Source organism: Schistocerca americana, chromosome 3 (genome assembly GCF_021461395.2).
Source record: "Schistocerca americana isolate TAMUIC-IGC-003095 chromosome 3, iqSchAmer2.1, whole genome shotgun sequence".
Classification (NCBI taxonomy): domain Eukaryota; kingdom Metazoa; phylum Arthropoda; class Insecta; order Orthoptera; family Acrididae; genus Schistocerca; species Schistocerca americana.
In genome coordinates, this window is record NC_060121.1 from 13,917,494 (window position 1) to 13,940,483 (window position 22,990).

The following is a 22,990-nucleotide window of genomic DNA, read 5'->3' on the forward strand; positions in this document are numbered from 1 at the left end:
AAAGGCACAATGCAGACTCAGATACAAGATGACTGGCTCTTCTTACACTCTATGTTTTGAACATTTCCTGTGAGACCAGTTTCAGATTCCGATGCTTCACTATATGTTTACAGTATCCCTTGGACCTTCTTAATGACGATGAAACACAGAAATAGCATCGGAATGAAATACAAAAAGCACAATGCCGACTTAAGTACAAGAAGACTGACTCTTCTCACTGTCTATGTTTTGAACCATTCCTGTGACACTAGTTATAGATTCCGATGCATCACTTCAGGTTTACTGTATCCCTTGGACCTTCTTATGGACGATGAAACACAGAAATTGCATCGGAATTAAATACAAAAGTCACAATGCCGACTCATGTACAAGAAGACTGACTCTTCTTACTTTCTATGTTTTGAACCATTCCTGTGACTATAGTTATAGATTCCGATGATTCACTTCAGGTTTACTGTATCCCTCTGACCTTCTTATTGACGATGAAACACAGAAATTGCATCGGAATTGAATACAAAAGGCACAATGCCGACTTAAGTACAAGAAGACTGACTCTTCTTACTGACTATGTTTTGAACCTTTTCTGTGACACTAGTTGTAGATTATGATGCTTCACTTCAGGTTTACTGTATCCCTTGGACCTTCTTATTGACGACGAAATACAGAAATGCATCGGAATTAAATAGAAAAGGCACAATGCCGACTTAAGTACAAGAAGACTGACTTTCCCTAGTGTCTAAAATTTGAACCATTCCTGTGACACTAGTTATGGATTCCGATGCTTCACTTTAGGTTTACTGTATCCCTCTGACATTCTTATTGACGATGAAACACAGAAATTGCATCGGAATTAAATAGAAAAGGCACAATGCTGACTTAAGTAAAGGAAGACTGACTCTTCTTACAGTCTATGTTTTGAACCATTCCTGTAATACTAGTTATAGATTCCCATGTTTCTCTTCTAGGTTTACTGTATCCCTCTGACCTTCGTTTTGACGATGAAACACAGTAATAGCATCGGAATTAAATACAAAAGGCACAATGCGGACTTAAGTACAAGAAGACTGACTCTTTTTATTGTCTATGTTTTGAACCATTCCTGTGACACAAGATATAGATTCCGATGTTTCACTTCTGGTTTTCTGTATCCCTTGGACCTTCTTATTGACGACGAAACACAGAAATTGCATCGGAATTAAATAGAAAAGGCACAATGCCGACTTAAGTACAAGAAGACTGATTCTTCAACTGTCTATGTTTTGAACCATTCCTGTAACACTAGTTATAGATTCCGATACTTCACTTGAGGTTTACTGTATCCCTCTGACACTCTTATTGACGAAGAAACACAGAAATTGCATCGGAATTAAATACTAAAGGCACAATGCCGACTTAAGTACAAGAAGACTGACTCTAGCTTACTGTCTATGTTTTGAACCATTCCTGTGACACTAGTTATAGATTCCGATGCTTCACTTCAGGTTTACTGTATCCCTCCAACCTTGTTATTGACGACAAAACACAGAAATTGCATCGAAATTAACTACAAAAGGCACACTGCAGACTCAGATACAAGATGACTGGCTCTTCTTACTCTCTATGTTTTAAACATTTCCTTTGAGACCAGTTTTAGATTCCGATGCTTCACTATATGTTTACTGAATCCCTTGGACCTTCTTATTGACGATGAAACACAGAAATAGCATCGGAATGAAATAAAAAAGGCACAATGCCGACCTAAGTACAAGAAGACTGACTCTTCTCACTGTCTATGTTTTGAACCATTCCTGTGACACTAGTTATAGATTCCGGTGCTTCACTTCAGGTTTACTGTATCCCTTGGACCTTCTTATTGACGATGAAACACAGAAATTGCATCGGAATTAAATACAAAAGGCCGACTTAAGTACAAGAAGACTTACTCTTCTTGCTGTGTATGATATGAACCATTCCTGTGACACTAGTTATAGATTCCGATGCTTCACTTCAGGTTTACTGTATCCCTGTGACATTCCTGTTGACGACAAAATACAGAAATTGCATCGGAATTAAATAGAAAAAGCACAACGCCGACTTAAGTACAAGAACACTGACTCTTCCTACTGTCTACGCTTTGAACCATTCCTGTGACACTAGTTATAGATTCCGATGCTTCACTTCAGAGTTATTCTATCCCTCTGTCCTTCTTATTGTCGATGAAACACAGTAATTCCATCGGAATTAAATACAAAAAGTCACAATACCGACTCATGCACAAGAAGACTGGCTCTTCTTACTGTCTATGTTTTGAACCATTCCTGTGACACTAGTTATAGATTCCGGCGCTTCACTTCAGGTTTACTGTATCCCTTGGACCTTCGTATTGACGATGAAACACAGAAATTGCATCGGAATTAAATACAAAATGCACAATGCCGACTTAAGTACAAGAAACTGACCCTTCCTACTGTCTATGTTTTTAACCATTCCTGTGACACTAGTTATAGATTTCGATGCATCACTTCAGGTTTACTGTATCCCTTGGACCTTCTTATTGACAATGGAACACAGAAATTGCATCGGAATTAAATACAAAATGCACAATGCCGACATAAGTACAAGAAGACTGACTCTTCTTGCTGTGTATGTTTTGAACCATTCCTGTGCCACTAGTTATAGATTCCGATGCTTCACTTCAGGTTTACTGTATCCCTGTAACATTCTCATTGACGACAAAATACAGAAATTGCATCGGAATTGAAAAGAAAAAGCACAATGCCGACTTAAGTACAAGAAGACTGACTCTTCCTACTGTCTACGCTTTGAACCATTCCTGTGACACTAGTTATAGATCCGGATGCTTCACTTCAGGGTTAGTGTATCCCTCTGTAATTCTTATTGACGATGAAACACAGAAATTGCATCGGATTTAAATACATAAGGCACAATGCCGACATAAGTAGAAGAAGACTGACTCTTCTTACCGTCTATGATCTGAAACTTTCCTGTGACACTAGTTATAGGTTCCGATGCTTCACCTCAGGTTTACTGTACCCCTTGGACCTAATTATTGACGACGAAACACAGAAATTGCATCGGAATTAAATAGAAAAGGCACAATACCGACTTAAGTACAAGAAGACTGAGTCTTCCTAGTGTCTATGTTTTGAACCATTCCTGTGACACCAGTTATAGATTCCGATGCTTCACTTCAGGTTTGCTGTATCCCTCTGACATCATATGGACGATGAAACACAGAAATTGCATCGGAATTAAATAGAAAAGGCACAATGCCGATTTTAGTACAAGAAGACTGACTCCTCTTACAGTCTATGTTTTGAACCATTCCTGTAACACTAGGTATAGATTCCGATGCTTCACTTCAGGTTTACTGTATCCCTCTGACCTTCTTATTGACGATAAAACACAGTAATTGTATCGGAATTAAATAGAAAAGGCACAATGCCGACTTAAGTACAAGAAGACTGACTCTTATTACTGTCTGTGTTTTGAACTATTCCTGTGACACTAGTCATAGATTCCGATCCTTCACGTTTGGTTTACTGTATCCCTCTGACTTTCTTATTGACGATGAAACACAGAAATTGCATTGTAATTAAATACAAAAGGCAAAATGCCCACTTAAGTACAAGAAGACTGACTCTTCTTGGTGTGTATGTTTTGAACCATTCCTGTGACACTAGTTATAGATTCCGATGCTTCACTTCAGGTTTACTGTATCCCTGTGACATTCTTATTGACGACAAAATTCAGGAACTGCATCGGAATTAAATAGAAAAGGAACAATGCCGACTTAAGTACAAGAAGACTGACTCTTCCTACTGGCTATGCTTTGAACCATTGCTGTGACACTAGTTATAGATTCCGATGCTTCACTTCAGGTTTACTGTATCCCTCTGACCTTCTTATTGACGATGATACACAGAAATTGCATCGGAATTAAATACAAAAGGCACAATGCCGACTTATGTAGAAGAAGACTGACTTTTCTTACTGTCTATGTTTTGAAACTTTCCTGTGATACTAGTTATAGATTCCAATGCTTCACTTCAGGTTTACTGTATCCCTTGGACCTTATTATTGACGACGAAACACAGAAATTGCATCGGAATTAAATAGAAAAGGCACAATGCCGACATAAGTACAAGAAGACTGACTCTTCCTAGTGTCTATGTTTTGAACCATTCCTCTGACACTAGTTATAGATTCCGATGCTTCACTTCAGGTTTACTGTATCCCTCTGACATTCTTATTGACGATGAAACACAGAAATTGCATCGGAATTGAATAGAGAACGCACAATGCCGATTTTAGTACAAGAAGACTGACTCTTCCTACTGTCTTTGTTGTAACCATTCCTGTGACATTAGTTATAGACTCCGATGCTTCACTTCAGGTTTACTGTATCCCTCTGACCTTCTTATTGACGCTGATACACAGAAATTGCATCGGAATTAAATACAATAGGAACAATGCCGACTCAAATACAAGATGATTGGCTCTACCTACTCCCTATGTTTTGAACCTTTCCTGTGAGACCGGTTACAGTTTCCGTTGCTCCACTTCAGGTTTACTGTATCCCTTGGACCCTCTTATTGACGATGAAACACAGAAATTGCATCGGAATTATATACAAAAGGCACAATGCGGACTTAAGTACAAGAAGACTGACTCTTCTTACTGCCTATGTTTTGAACCATTCCTGTGACACTAGTTATAGATTCCGATGCTTCAATTCAGGTTTACTGTATCCCTTGGACCTTCTTATTGACGATGAAACACAGAAAAAGCATCGGAATTAATTACAAAACTCACAATGCCGACTTAAGTACAAGATGACTGACTCTTCCTACTGGCTATGTTTTGAACCCTTCCTGTGACACTAGTTATAGATTCCGGTGCATCACTTCAGGTTTACTGTATCCTTTGGACCTTCTTATTTACGATGAAACACAGAAATTGCATCGGAATTAAATACAAAAGGCACAATACCGACTTCAGTACAAGAAGACTGACTCTTCTTACTGTCTATGTTTTGAACCATTCCTGTGACACTAGTTATAGATTCCGATGCTTCACTTCAGGTTTACTGAATCCCTCTGATCTTCTTATTGACGATGAAACACAGACATTGCATCGGAATTAAATACAAAAGGCACAATGCCGATTTAAGTACAAGAGGACTGACTCTTCTAACTGTCTATGTTTTGAACCTATCCTGTGACACTAGTTATAGATTCCGATGCTTCACTTCAGGTTTACTGTATCCCTTGGACCTTCTTATTGACGATGAAACACAGAAATTGCATCGGAATTAAGTAGAAAAGGCCCAATGCCATCTTAAGTACAAGAAGACTGACTCTTCTTACTGTCTACGTTTTGAACCTTTCCTGTGACACTAGTTGTAGATTCCGATGCTTCAGTTTAGGTTTACTGTATCCCTTGGACCTTCTTATTGACGACGAAACACAGAAATTGCAACGGAATTAAATACAAGAGGCACAATGCCGACTCAAGTACAAGAAGACTCGCTCTTCTTACTGCCTGTGTTTTGAACGTTTCCTGTGAGACCGGTTTTAGATTCCGATGCTTCACTTCAGGTTTACTGTATCCCATGGACCTTCTTATTGTGGTCGAAACACAGAAATTGCATCGGAATTAAATAGAAAAGGCCCAATGCCGACTTAAGTACAAGAAGACTGACTTCTCTTACTGTCTATGTTTCGAACCAGTCGTGTGACACTAGTTGTAGATTCCGATGCTTCACCTCAGGTTTACTGTATCCCTCTTACTTTCCTATTGACGACAAAACACAGAATTTGCATCGGAATTAACTACAAAAGGCACAATGCCGACTCAAATACAACACGACTGGCTCTTTATACTCTCTATGTTTTGAACCCTACCTGTGAGACCGGTTTTAGATTCCGATGCTTCACTTTAGGTATACTGTATCCCACGGACCTTCTTATTGACGATGAAACACAGGAATTGCATCGAAATTAAATATTAAAAGCACAATGCCGACTTAAGTACAAGAAGACTGACTCGTCTTACTGACTATGATTTGAACCATTCCTGTGACACTAGTTATAGATTCCAATGCTTCACTTCTGTTTTACTGTACTCCTCTGACATTCTTATTGACGATGAAACACAGAAATTGCATCGGAATTAAATACAAAAGGCACAATCAGGACTTAAGTACAAGAAGACTGACTCTTCTTACTGTCTATGCTTTGAACCATTCCTGTGACACTAGTTATAGTTTCAGGTGCTTCACTTCAGGTTTACTGTATCCCTTGGACCTTCGTACCGAGGTTGAAACACAGAAATTGCATCGGAATTAAATACAAAATGCACAATGCCGACTTAAATACAAGAACACTGACTCTTCCTAATGTCTATGCTTTTAACCATTTGAGTGACACTAGTTATAGATTCCGATGCATCACTTCAGGTTTACTGTATCCCTTGGACCCTCTTATTGACGATGAAACACAGAAATTGCATCGGAATTAAATATTAAAAGCACAATGCTGACTTAAGTTCAAGAAGACTGACTCTTCTTACTGACTATGATTTGAACATTTCCTGGGAGACCAGTTTTAGATTCCGATGCTTCACTATATGTTTACTGTATCCCTTGGACCTTCTTATTGACGATGAAACACAGAAATTGCATCGGAATGAAATACAAAAGGCACAACGCCGACTTCAGTACAAGAAGACTGACTCTTCCTAATGTCTATGTTTTTAACCATTCCAGTGACACTAGTAATAGATTCCGATGCATCACTTCAGGTATACTGTATCCCTTGGACCCGCTTATTGACGATGAAACACAGTAGTTGCATCGGAATTAAACACAAAAGTCACAATGCCCACTTAAGTACAAGAAGACTGACTCTTCTTGGTGTGTATGTTTTGAACCATTCCTGTGACACTAGTTACAGATTCCGATGCTTCACTTCAGGTTTACTGTATCCCTGTGACATTCTTATTGACGACAAAATTCATGAAGAGCATCGGAATTAAATAGAAAAGGAACAATGCCGACTTAAGTACAAGAAGACTGACACTTCCTACTGTCTATGCTTTAAACCATTCCTTTGACACTAATTACAGATTCCGATGCTTCACTTCAGGTTTACTGTATCCCTCTGACCTTCTTATTTACGATGATACACAGAAATTGCATCGGAATTAAATACAAAAGGCACAAAGCCGACTTATGTAGAAGAAGACTGACTCTTCTTACTGTCTATGTTTTGAAACTTTCCTGTGACACTAGTTATAGATTCCGATGCTTCACTTCAGGTTTACTGTATCGCTTGGACCTTATTATTGACGACGAAACATAGAAATTGCATCGGAATTAAATAGAAAAGGCACAATGCCGACATAAGCACAAGAAGAGTGACTCTTCCTAGTGTCTACGTTTTGAACCATTCCTGTGACACTAGTTACAGATTCCGATGCTTCACTACAGGTTTACTGTATCCCTCTGACATTCTTATTGACGATGAAACACAGAAATTGCATCGGAATTAAATAGAAAACGCAAAATGCCGATTTTAGTACAAGAAGACTGACTCTTCCAACAGTCTATGATTTGAACCATTCCTGTGACACTAGTTATAGATTCCAATGCTTCACTTCTGTTTTACTGTACTCCTCTGACATTCTTATTGACGATGAAACACAGAAATTGCACCGGAATTAAATACAAAAGGCACAATCAGGACTTAAGTACAAGAAGACTGACTCTTTTTACTGACTATGTTGTGAACAATTCCTGTGAGACCAGTTTTAGATTCCGATGCTTCACTATATGTTTACTGTATCCCTTGGACCTTCATATTGACGATGAAACACAGAAATTGCATCGGAATAAAATAAAAAAGGCACAATGCCGACCTAAGTACAAGAAGACTGACTCTTCCTACTGTCTATGTTTTAACCATTACTGTGACGCTAGTTATAGAGTCCGATGCTTCAGTTCAAGTTTACTGTATAACTCTGACCTTCTTATTGACGCTGAAACACAGAAATTGCATCGGAATTAAATACAATAGGAACAATGCCGACTCAAATACAAGATGACTGGCTCTACCTACTCTCTCTGTTTTGAACCTTTCCTGTGACACCAGTTATAGATTCCGATGCTTCACTTCAGGTTTACTGTATCCCTTGGTTCTTCTTATTGACGATGAAACACAGAAATTGCATCGGAATTAATTACAAAACTCACAATGCCGACTTAAGTACAAGATGACTGACTCTTCCTACCGGCTATGTTTTGAACCATTCCTGTGACACTAGTTATAGATTCCGATGCATCACTTCAGGTTTACTGTGACCTTTGGACCTTCTTATTTACGATGAAACACAGATATTGCATCGGAATTAAATACAAAAGGCACAATACCGACTTGAGTACAAGAAGACTGACTCTTCTTACTGTCTATGTTTTGAACCATTCCTGTGACACTAGTTATAGATTCCGATGCTTCACTTCACCTTTACTGAATCCCTCTGATCTTCTTATTGACGATGAAACACAGTAATTGCATCGGAATTAAATACAAAAGCCACAATGCCGATTTAAGTACAAGAGGACTGACTCTTCTTACTGTCTATGTTTTGAACCTTTCCTGTGACACCAGTTATAGATTCCGCTGCTTCACTTCAGGTTTACTGTATCCCTTGGACCTTCTTATTGATGATGAAACACAGAAATTGCATCGGAATTAAGTAGAAAAGGCCCAATGCCGACTTCAGTACAAGAATACTAACTCTTCTTACTGTCTATGTTTTGAACCTTTCCTGTGACACTAGTTATAGATTCCGATGCTTCACTTCAGGTTTACTGTATCCCTTGGACCTTCTTATTGACGACGAAACACAGAAATTGCAACGGATTTAAATACAAGAGGCACAATGCCGACTCAAGTACAAGAAGACTCGCTCTTCTTACTGCCTGTGTTTTGAACCTTTCCTGTGAGACCGGTCTTAGATTCCGATGCTTCACTTCAGGTTTACTGTATCCCATGGACCTTCTTATTGACGTCGAAACACAGAAATTGCATCGGAATTAAATAGAAAAGGCCCAATGCCGACTTAAGTACAAGAAGACTGTCCTCTCTTACTGTCTATGTTTCGAACCAGTCCTGTGACACTAGTTGTAGATTCCAATGCTTCACCTCAGGTTTGCTGTATCCCTCTTACTTTCTTATTGACGACAAAACACAGAAATTGCATCGGAATTAACTACAAAAGGCACAATGCCGACTCAAATACAACACGACTGGCTCTTCCTACTCTCTATGTTTTGAACCCTTCCTGTGAGACCGGTTTTAGATTCCGATGCTTCACTTTAGGTTTACTGTATCCCACGGACCTTCTTATTGACGACGAAACACAGAAATTGCATCGAAATTAAATATTAAAAGCACAATGCCGACTTAAGTACAAGAGGACTGACTAGTCTTACTGACTATGATTTGAACATTCCCTGTGAGACCAGTTTTAGATTCCCATGCTTCACTATATGTTTACTGTATCCCTTGGACCTTCTTATTGACGATGAAACACAGAAATAGCATCGGAATGAAATACAAAAGCCACAATGCCGACTTCAGTACAAGAAGACTGACTCTTCTTACTGTCTATGCTTTGAACCATTCCTGTGACACTAGTTACAGATTCCGATGCTTCACTTCAGGTTTACTGTATCCATGTGACATTCTTATTGACGACAAAATTCATGTAGTGCATCGGAATTAAATAGAAAAGGAACAATGCCGACTTAAGTACAAGAAGACTGACACTTCCTACTGTCTATGCTTTAAACCATTCCTGTGACACTAGTTACAGATTCCGATGCTTCACTTCAGGTTTACTGTATCCCTCTGACCTTCTTATTTACGATGATACACAGAAATTGCATCGGAATTAAATACAAAAGGCACAAAGCCGACTTATGTAGAAGAAGACTGACTCTTCTTACTGTCTATGTTTTGAAACTTTCCTGTGACACTAGTTATAGATTCCGATGCTTCTCTTCAGGTTTACTGTATCCCTTGGACCCTATTATTGACGACGAAACATAGAAATTGCATCGGAATTAAATAGAAAAGGCACAATGCCGACATAAGTACAAGAAGAGTGACTCTTCCTAGTGTCAATGTTTTGAACCATTCCTGTGACACTAGTTATAGATTCCGATGCTTCACTTCAGGTTTACTGTATCCCTCTGACATTCTTATTGACGATGAAACACAGAAATTGCATCGGAATTAATTAGAAAACGCACAATGCCGATTTTAGTACAAGAAGACTGACTCTTCCTACTGTCTACGATTTGAACCATTCCTGTGACACTAGTTATAGATTCCAATGCTTCACTTCTGTTTTACTGTACTCCTCTGACATTCTTATTGACGATGAAACACAGAAATTGCATCGGAATTAAATACTAAAGGCACAATGACGACTTAAGTACAAGAAGACTGACTCTTTTTACTGACTATGTTGTGAACAATTCCTGTGAGACCAGTTTTAGATTCCGATGCTTCACTATATGTTTACTGTATCCCTTGGACCTTCATATTGACGATGAAACACAGAAATTGCATCGGAATAAAATAAAAAAGGCACAATGCGGACCTAAGTACAAGAAGACTGACTCTTCCTACTGTCTATGTTTTAACCATTACTGTGACGCTAGTTATAGACTCCGATGCTTCAGTTCAAGTTTACTGTATCCCTCTGACCTTCTTATTGACGCTGAAACACAGAAATTGCATCGGAATTAAATACAATAGGAACAATGCCGACTCAAATACAAGATGACTGGCTCTACCTACTCTCTATATTTTGAACCTTTCCTGTGAGACCGGTTTTAGATTCCGTTGCTTCACTTCAGGTTTACTGTATCCCTTGGACCTTCTTATTGACGACGAAACACAGAAATTGCCTCGGAATTAAATAGTAAAGGCACATTGGAGACATAAGTACAAGAAGACTGACTCTTCTTAATGACTATGTTTTGAACATTTCCTGTGAGACCAGTTTTTGATTACGAAGCTTCACTATATGTTTACTGTATCCCTTGGACATTCTTATTGACGATGAATCACAGACATTGCATCGGAATTAAATACAAAAGGCACAATCCCGACTTAAGTACAAGAAGACTGACTCTTCTTATTGCCTATGTTTTGAACCATTCCTGTTACACTAGTTATAGATTCCGATGCTTCAATTCAGGTTTACTGTATCCCTTGAACCTTTTTATTGACGATGAAACACAGAAATTTCATCGGATATAAATACAAAAGGCACAATGACGACTTACGTACAAGAAGACTGACTCTTCTTACTGTCTATGTTTTGAACAATTTCTGTGACACTAGTTATAGATTCCTATGCTTCACTTCAGGTTTACTGTATCCCTTCGACCTTCCTATTGACAACGAAACACAGAAATTGCGTCGGAATTAAATAGAAAAGGCACAATGCCGCCTTAAGAACAAAAAGCCTGACTCTTCCGACTGTCTATGTTTTGAACCATTAATGTGACACTATTTCTGTATCCCTCTGACCTTCTTGTTGACGATGAAACACAGAAATTGCATCGGAATTAAATATAAAAGGCCCAATGCCGACTTAAGTACAAGAAGACTGTCTTCTCTTACTGTCTATGTTTCGAACCATTCCTGTGACACTAGTTGTAGATACCGATGCTTCACCTCAGGTATACTGTAACCCTCTGACCTTCTTATTGACGATGAAACACAGAAATTGCATCGGAATTAAATACAGAAGCCATAATGCCGACTTAAGTACAACAAGATTGACTCTTCTTACTGTCTATGTTTTGAACCATTCCTGCAACACTGGTTATAGATTCCGATGCTTCACTTCGGGCTTACTGTATCCCTCTGACCTTCTTATTGACGATCAAACACAGAAATTGCATCGGAATGAAATAGAAAAGGCACGACTTAATTACAAGAAGACTGACTCTTCTTACTGCCAGTGATTGAAACCATTCCAGTGACACTAGTTCTAGATTCCTATGATTCACTTCAGGTTTACTGCATCCCTTGGACCTTCGTATTGACGACGAAACACAGAAATTGCCTCGGAATTAAATAGAAAAGGCACATTGGCGACATAAGTACAAGAAGACTGACTCTTCTTAATGACTATGTACTGAACATTTCCTGTGAGACCAGTTTTTGATTACGAAGCTTCACTATATGTTTACTGTATCCCTTGGACATTCTTATTGACGATGAATCACAGACATTGCATCGGAATTAAATACAAAAGGCACAATTCCGACTTAAGTACAAGAAGACTGACTCTTCTTACTGCCTATGTTTTGAACCATTCCTGTGACACTAGTTATAGATTCCGATGCATCACTTCAGGTTTACTGTGACCTTTGGACCTTCTTATTTACGATGAAACACAGATATTGCATCGGAATTAAATACAAAAGGCACAATACCGACTTGAGTACAAGAAGACTGACTCTTCTTACTGTCTATGTTTTGAACCATTCCTGTGACACTAGTTATAGATTCCGATGCTTCACTTCAGCTTTACTGAATCCCTCTGATCTTCTTATTGACGATGAAACACAGAAATTGCATCGGAATTAAATACAAAAGCCACAATGCCGAATTAAGTACAAGAGGACTGACTCTTCTTACTGTTAATGTTTTGAACCTTTCCTGTGACACCAGTTATAGATTCCGCTGCTTCACTTCAGGTTTACTGTATCCCTTGGACCTTCTTATTGACGATGAAACACAGAAATTGCATCGGAATTAAGTAGAAAAGGCCCAATGCCGACTTCAGTACAAGAAGACTAACTCTTCTTACTGTCTATGTTTTGAACCTTTCCTGTGACACTAGTTATAGATTCCGATGCTTCACTTCAGGTTTACTGTATCCCTTGGACCTTCTTATTGACGACGAAACACAGAAATTGCAACGGACTTAAATACAAGAGGCACAATGCCGACTCAAGTACAAGAAGACTCGCTCTTCTTACTGCCTGTGTTTTGAACCTTTCCTGTGAGACCGGTTTTAGATTCCGATGCTTCACTTCAGGTTTACTGTATCCCATGGACCTCCTTATTGACGTCGAAACACAGAAATTGCATCGGAATTAAATAGAAAAGGCCCAATGCCGACTTAAGTACAAGAAGACTGTCTTCTCTTACTGTCTATGTTTCGAACCAGTCCTGTGCCACTAGTTGTAGATTCCGATGCTTCACCTCAGGTTTACTGTATCCCTCTTACTTTCTTATTGACGACAAAACACAGAAATTGCATCGGAATTAACTACAAAAGGCACAATGCCGACTCAAATACAACACGACTGGCTCTTCCTACTCTCTATGTTTTGAACCCTTCCTGTGAGACCGGTTTTAGATTCCGATGCTTCACTTCAGGTTTACTGTATCCCACGGACCCTCTTATTGACGACGAAACACAGAAATTGCATCGAAATTAAATATTAAAAGCACAATGCCGACTTAAGTACAAGAGGACTGACTTGTCTTACTGACTATGATTTGAACATTTCCTGTGAGACCAGTTTTAGATTCCCATGCTTCACTATATGTTTACTGTATACCTTGGACCTTCTTATTGACGATGAAACACAGAAATAGCATCGAAATGAAATACAAAAGCCACAATGCCGACTTCAGTACAAGAAGACTGACTCTTCTTACTGTCTATGTTTTGAACCATTCCTGTGACACTAGTTATAGTTTCAAGTGCTTCACTTCAGGTTTACTGTATCCCTTGGACCTTCTTACCGAGGATGAAACACAGAAATTGCATCGGAATTAAATACAAAATGCACAATGCCGACTTAAATACAAGAACACTGACTCTTCCTAATGTCTATGCTTTTAACCATTCGAGTGACACTAGTTATAGATTCCGATGCATCACTTCAGGTTTACTGTATCCCTTGGACCCTCTTATTGACGATGAAACACAGAAATTGCATCGGAATTAAATATTAAAAGCACAATGCCGACTCAAGTACAAGAAGACTGACTCTTCTTAATGACTATGATTTGAACATTTCCTGTGAGACCAGTTTTAGATTCCGATGCTTCACTATATGTTTACTGTATCCCTTGGACCTTCTTATTGACGGTGAAACACAGAAATAGCATCGGAATGAAATACAAAAGGCACAATGCCGACTTCAGTACAAGAAGACTGACTCTTCTTACTGTCTATGTTTTGAAACATTCCTGTGACACTAGTTATAGTTTCCGGTGCTCACTTAAGGTTTACTGTATCCCTTGGACCTTCTTACTGAGGATGAAACACATAAATTGCATCGGAATTAAATACAAAATGCACAATGCCGACTTAAGTACAAGAACACTGACTCTTCCTAATGTCTAGGTATTAAACCATTCCAGTGACACTAGTTATAGATTCCGATGCATCACTTCAGGTATACTGTATCCCTTGGACCCGCTTATTGACGATGAAACACAGAAGTTGCATCGGAATTAAACACAAAAGTCACAATGCCCACTTAAGTACAAGAAGACTGACTCTTCTTGGTGTGTATGTTTTGAACCATTCCTGTGACACTAGTTATAGATTCCGATGCTTCGCTTCAGGTTTACTGTATCCCTGTGACATTCTTATTGACGACAAAATTCATGTGAATTAAATAGAAAAGGAACAATGCCGACTTAAGTACAAGAAGACTGACACTTCCTACTGTCTATGCTTTAAACCATTCCTGTGACACTAGTTACAGATTCCGATGCTTCACTTCAGGTTTACTGTATCCCTCTGACCTTCTTATTTACGATGATACACAGAAATTGCATCGGAATTAAATACAAAAGGCACAAAGCCGACTTATGTAGAAGAAGACTGACTCTTCTTACTGTCTATGTTTTGAAACTTCCCTGTGACACTAGTTATAGATTCCGATGCTTCTCTTCAGATTTACTGTATCCCTTGGACCTTATTATTGACGACGAAACATAGAAATTGCATTGGAATTAAATAGAAAAGGCACAATGCCGACATAAGTACAAGAAGAGTGACTCTTCCTAGTGTGTATGTTTTGAACCATTCCTGTGACACTAGTTATAGATTCCGATGCTTCGCTTCAGGTTTACTGTATCCCTCTGACATTCTTATTGACGAAGAAATACAGAAATTGCATCGGAATTAAATAGAAAACACACAATGCCGATTTTAGTACAAGAAGACTGACTCTTCCTACTGTCTATGATTTGAACCATTCCTGTGACACTAGTTATAGATTCCAATGCTTCACTTCTGTTTTACTGTACTCCTCTGACATTCTTATTGACGATGAAACACAGAAATTGCATCGGAATTAAATACTAAAGGCACAATGACGACTTAAGTACAAGAAGACTGACTCTTTTTACTGACTATGTTGTGAACAATTCCTGTGAGACCAGTTTTAGATTCCGATGCTTCACTATATGTTTACTGTATCCCTTGGACCTTCATATTGACGATGAAACACAGAAATTGCATCGGAATAAAATAAAAAAGGCACAATGCCGACCTAAGTACAAGAAGACTGACTCTTCCTACTGTCTATGTTTTAACCATTACTGTGACGCTAGTTATAGACTCCGATGCTTCAGTTCAAGTTTACTGTATCCCTCTGACCTTCTTATTGACGCTGAAACACAGAAATTGCATCGGAATTAAATACAATAGGAACAATGCCGACTCAAATACAAGATGACTGGCTCTACCTACTCTCTATGTTTTGAACCTTTCCTGTGAGACCGGTTTTATATTCCGGTGCTTCACTTCAGGTTTACTGTATCCCTTGGACCTTCTTATTGACGACGAAACACAGAAATTGCCTCGGAATTAAATAGTAAAGGCACATTGGCGACATAAGTACAAGAAGACTGACTCTTCTTAATGACTATGTTTTGAACATTTCCTGTGAGACCAGTTTTTGATTACGAAGCTTCACTATATGTTTACTGTATCCCTTGGACATTCTTATTGACGATGAATCACAGCAATTGCATCGGAATTAAATACAAAAGGCACAATTCCGACTTAAGTACAAGAAGACTGACTCTTCTTACTGCCTATGTTTTGAACCATTCCTGTGACACTAGTTATAGATTCCGATGCTTTAATTCAGGTTTACTGTATCCCTTGAACCTTTTTATTGACGATGAAACACAGAAATTTCATCGGAATTAATTACAAAACTCACAATGCCGACTTAAGTACAAGATGACTGACTCTTCCTACCGGCTATGTTCTGAACCATTCCTGTGACACTAGTTATAGATTCCGATGCATCACTTCAGGTTTACTGTGACCTTTGGACCTTCTTATTTACGATGAAACACAGAAATTGCATCGGAATTAAATACAAAAGGCACAATACCGACTTGAGTACATGAAGACTGACTCTTCTTACTGTCTATGTTTTGAACCATTGCTGTGACACTAGTTATAGATTCCGATGCTTCACTTCAGGTTTACTGTATCCCTCTGACCTTCTTATTGACGATGATACACAGAAATTGCATCGGAATTAAATACAAAAGGCACAATGCCGACTTATGTAGAAGAAGACTGACTTTTCTTACTGTCTATGTTTTGAAACTTTCCTGTGATACTAGTTATAGATTCCAATGCTTCACTTCAGGTTTACTGTATCCCTTGGACCTTATTATTGACGACGAAACACAGAAATTGCATCGGAATTAAATAGAAAAGGCACAATGCCGACATAAGTACAAGAAGACTGACTCTTCCTAGTGTCTATGTTTTGAACCATTCCTCTGACACTAGTTATAGATTCCGATGCTTCACTTCAGGTTTACTGTATCCCTCTGACATTCTTATTGACGATGAAACACAGAAATTGCATCGGAATTGAATAGAGAACGCACAATGCCGATTTTAGTACAAGAAGACTGACTCTTCCTACTGTCTTTGTTGTAACCATTCCTGTGACATTAGTTATAGACTCCGATGCTTCACTTCAGGTTTACTGTATCCCTCTGACCTTCTTATTGACGCTGATACACAGAAATTGCATCGGAATTAAATACAATAGGAACAATGCCGACTCAAATACAAGATGATTGGCTCTACCTACTCCCTATGTTTTGAACCTTTCCTGTGAGACCGGTTACAGATTCCGTTGCTCCACTTCAGGTTTACTGTATCCCTTGGACCCTCTTATTGACGATGAAACACAGAAATTGCATCGGAATTATATACAAAAGGCACAATGCGGACTTAAGTACAAGAAGACTGACTCTTCTTACTGCCTATGTTTTGAACCATTCCTGTGACACTAGTTATAGATTCCGATGCTTCAATTCAGGTTTACTGTATCCCTTGGACCTTCTTATTGACGATGAAACACAGAAAAAGCATCGGAATTAATTACAAAACTCACAATGCCGACTTAAGTACAAGATGACTGACTCTTCCTACTGGCTATGTTTTGAACCCTTCCTGTGACACTAGTTATAGATTCCGGTGCATCACTTCAGGTTTACTGTATCCTTTGGACCTTCTTATTTACGATGAAACACAGAAATTGCATCGGAATTAAATACAAAAGGCACAATACCGACTTCAGTACAAGAAGACTGACTCTTCTTACTGTCTATGTTTTGAACCATTCCTGTGACACTAGTTATAGATTCCGATGCTTCACTTCAGGTTTACTGAATCCCTCTGATCTTCTTATTGACGATGAAACACAGACATTGCATCGGAATTAAATACAAAAGGCACAATGCCGATTTAAGTACAAGAGGACTGACTCTTCTAACTGTCTATGTTTTGAACCTATCCTGTGACACTAGTTATAGATTCCGATGCTTCACTTTAGGTTTACTGTATCCCTTGGACCTTCTTATTGACGATGAAACACAGAAATTGCATCGGAATTAAGTAGAAAAGGCCCAATGCCATCTTAAGTACAAGAAGACTGACTCTTCTTACTGTCTACGTTTTGAACCTTTCCTGTGACACTAGTTATAGATTCCGATGCTTCAGTTTAGGTTTACTGTATCCCTTGGACCTTCTTATTGACGACGAAACACAGAAATTGCAACGGAATTAAATACAAGAGGCACAATGCCGACTCAAGTACAAGAAGACTCGCTCTTCTTACTGCCTGTGTTTTGAACGTTTCCTGTGAGACCGGTTTTAGATTCCGATGCTTCACTTCAGGTTTACTGTATCCCATGGACCTTCTTATTGTGGTCGAAACACAGAAATTGCATCGGAATTAAATAGAAAAGGCCCAATGCCGACTTAAGTACAAGAAGACTGACTTCTCTTACTGTCTATGTTTCGAACCAGTCGTGTGACACTAGTTGTAGATTCCGATGCTTCACCTCAGGTTTACTGTATCCCTCTTACTTTCCTATTGACGACAAAACACAGAATTTGCATCGGAATTAACTACAAAAGGCACAATGCCGACTCAAATACAACACGACTGGCTCTTCCTACTCTCTATGTTTTGAACCCTACCTGTGAGACCGGTTTTAGATTCCGATGCTTCACTTTAGGTATACTGTATCCCACGGACCTTCTTATTGACGATGAAACACAGGAATTGCATCGAAATTAAATATTAAAAGCACAATGCCGACTTAAGTACAAGAAGACTGACTCGTCTTACTGACTATGATTTGAACCATTCCTGTGACACTAGTTATAGATTCCAATGCTTCACTTCTGTTTTACTGTACTCCTCTGACATTCTTATTGACGATGAAACACAGAAATTGCATCGGAATTAAATACAAAAGGCACAATCAGGACTTAAGTACAAGAAGACTGACTCTTCTTACTGTCTATGCTTTGAACCATTCCTGTGACACTAGTTATAGTTTCAGGTGCTTCACTTCAGGTTTACTGTATCCCTTGGACCTTCGTACCGAGGTTGAAACACAGAAATTGCATCGGAATTAAATACAAAATGCACAATGCCGACTTAAATACAAGAACACTGACTCTTCCTAATGTCTATGCTTTTAACCATTTGAGTGACACTAGTTATAGATTCCGATGCATCACTTCAGGTTTACTGTATCCCTTGGACCCTCTTATTGACGATGAAACACAGAAATTGCATCGGAATTAAATATTAAAAGCACAATGCTGACTTAAGTTCAAGAAGACTGACTCTTCTTACTGACTATGATTTGAACATTTCCTGGGAGACCAGTTTTAGATTCCGATGCTTCACTATATGTTTACTGTATCCCTTGGACCTTCTTATTGACGATGAAACACAGAAATTGCATCGGAATGAAATACAAAAGGCACAACGCCGACTTCAGTACAAGAAGACTGACTCTTCCTAATGTCTATGTTTTTAACCATTCCAGTGACACTAGTAATAGATTCCGATGCATCACTTCAGGTATACTGTATCCCTTGGACCCGCTTATTGACGATGAAACACAGTAGTTGCATCGGAATTAAACACAAAAGTCACAATGCCCACTTAAGTACAAGAAGACTGACTCTTCTTGGTGTGTATGTTTTGAACCATTCCTGTGACACTAGTTACAGATTCCGATGCTTCACTTCAGGTTTACTGTATCCCTGTGACATTCTTATTGACGACAAAATTCATGAAGAGCATCGGAATTAAATAGAAAAGGAACAATGCCGACTTAAGTACAAGAAGACTGACACTTCCTACTGTCTATGCTTTAAACCATTCCTTTGACACTAATTACAGATTCCGATGCTTCACTTCAGGTTTACTGTATCCCTCTGACCTTCTTATTTACGATGATACACAGAAATTGCATCGGAATTAAATACAAAAGGCACAAAGCCGACTTATGTAGAAGAAGACTGACTCTTCTTACTGTCTATGTTTTGAAACTTTCCTGTGACACTAGTTATAGATTCCGATGCTTCACTTCAGGTTTACTGTATCCCTTGGCCCTTATTATTGACGACGAAACATAGAAATTGCATCGGAATTAAATAGCAAAGGCACAATGCCGACATAAGTACAAGAAGAGTGACTCTTCCTAGTGTCTACGTTTTGAACCATTCCTGTGACACTAGTTATAGATTCCGATGCTTCACTACAGGTTTACTGTATCCCTCAGACATTCTTATTGACGATGAAACACAGAAATTGCATCGGAATTAAATAGAAAACGCAAAATGCCGATTTTAGTACAAGAAGACTGACTCTTCCAACTGTCTATGATTTGAACCATTCCTGTGACACTAGTTATAGATTCCAATGCTTCACTTCTGTTTTACTGTACTCCTCTGACATTCTTATTGACGATGAAACACAGAAATTGCACCGGAATTAAATACAAAAGGCACAATCAGGACTTAAGTACAAGAAGACTGACTCTTTTTACTGACTATGTTGTGAACAATTCCTGTGAGACCAGTTTTAGATTCCGATGCTTCACTATATGTTTACTGTATCCCTTGGACCTTCATATTGACGATGAAACACAGAAATTGCATCGGAATAAAATAAAAAAGGCACAATGCCGACCTAAGTACAAGAAGACTGACTCTTCCTACTGTCTATGTTTTAACCATTACTGTGACGCTAGTTATAGAGTCCGATGCTTCAGTTCAAGTTTACTGTATAACTCTGACCTTCTTATTGACGCTGAAACACAGAAATTGCATCGGAATTAAATACAATAGGAACAATGCCGACTCAAATACAAGATGACTGGCTCTACCTACTCTCTCTGTTTTGAACCTTTCCTGTGACACTAGTTATAGATTCCGATGCTTCACTTCAGGATTACTGTATCCCTCTGACATTCTTATTGACGATGAAACACAGAAATTGCATCGGATTTAAATACAAAAGGCACAATGACGACTTACGTACAAGAAGACTGACTCTTCTTACTGTCTATGTTTTGAACAATTTCTGTGACACTAGTTATAGATTCCTATGCTTCACTTCAGGTTTACTGTATCCCTTCGACCTTCCTATTGACAACGAAACACAGAAATTGCGTCGGAATTAAATAGAAAAGGCACAATGCCGCCTTAAGAACAAAAAGCCTGACTCTTCCGACTGTCTATGTTTTGAACCATTAATGTGACACTATTTCTGTATCCCTCTGACCTTCTTGTTGACGATGAAACACAGAAATTGCATCGGAATTAAATATAAAAGGCCCAATGCCGACTTAAGTACAAGAAGACTGTCTTCTCTTACTGTCTATGTTTCGAACCATTCCTGTGACACTAGTTGTAGATACCGATGCTTCACCTCAGGTATACTGTAACCCTCTGACCTTCTTATTGACGATGAAACACAGAAATTGCATCGGAATTAAATACAGAAGCCATAATGCCGACTTAAGTACAACAAGATTGACTCTTCTTACTGTCTATGTTTTGAACCATTCCTGCAACACTGGTTATAGATTCCGATGCTTCACTTCGGGCTTACTGTATCCCTCTGACCTTCTTATTGACGATCAAACACAGAAATTGCATCGGAATGAAATAGAAAAGGCACGACTTAATTACAAGAAGACTGACTCTTCTTACTGCCAGTGATTAAAACCATTCCAGTGACACTAGTTCTAGATTCCTATGATTCACTTCAGGTTTACTGCATCCCTTGGACCTTCGTATTGACGACGAAACACAGAAATTGCCTCGGAATTAAATAGAAAAGGCACATTGGCGACATAAGTACAAGAAGACTGACTCTTCTTAATGACTATGTACTGAACATTTCCTGTGAGACCAGTTTTTGATTACGAACCTTCACTATATGTTTACTGTATCCCTTGGACATTCTTATTGACGATGAATCACAGACATTGCATCGGAATTAAATACAAAAGGCACAATTCCGACTTAAGTACAAGAAGACTGACTCTTCTTACTGCCTATGTTTTGAACCATTCCTGTGACACTAGTTATAGATTCCGATGCATCACTTCAGGTTTACTGTGACCTTTGGACCTTCTTATTTACGATGAAACACAGATATTGCATCGGAATTAAATACAAAAGGCACAATACCGACTTGAGTACAAGAAGACTGACTCTTCTTACTGTCTATGTTTTGAACCATTCCTGTGACACTAGTTATAGATTCCGATGCTTCACTTCAGCTTTACTGAATCCCTCTGATCTTCTTATTGACGATGAAACACAGAAATTGCATCGGAATTAAATACAAAAGCCACAATGCCGAATTAAGTACAAGAGGACTGACTCTTCTTACTGTTAATGTTTTGAACCTTTCCTGTGACACCAGTTATAGATTCCGCTGCTTCACTTCAGGTTTACTGTATCCCATGGACCTTCTTATTGACGATGAAACACAGAAATTGCATCGGAATTAAGTAGAAAAGGCCCAATGCCGACTTCAGTAAAAGAAGACTAACTCTTCTTACTGTCTATGTTTTGAACCTTTCCTGTGACACTAGTTATAGATTCCGATGCTTCACTTCAGGTTTACTGTATCCCTTGGACCTTCTTATTGACGACGAAACACAGAAATTGCAACGGACTTAAATACAAGAGGCACAATGCCGACTCAAGTACAAGAAGACTCGCTCTTCTTACTGCCTGTGTTTTGAACCTTTCCTGTGAGACCGGTTTTAGATTCCGATGCTTCACTTCAGGTTTACTGTATCCCATGGACCTTCTTATTGACGTCGAAACACAGAAATTGCATCGGAATTAAATAGAAAAGGCCCAATGCCGACTTAAGTACAAGAAGACTGTCTTCTCTTACTGTCTATGTTTCGAACCAGTCCTGTGCCACTAGTTGTAGATTCCGATGCTTCACCTCAGGTTTATTGTATCCCTCTTACTTTCTTATTGACGACAAAACGCAGAAATTGCATCGGAATTAACTACAAAAGGCACAATGCCGACTCAAATACAACACGACTGG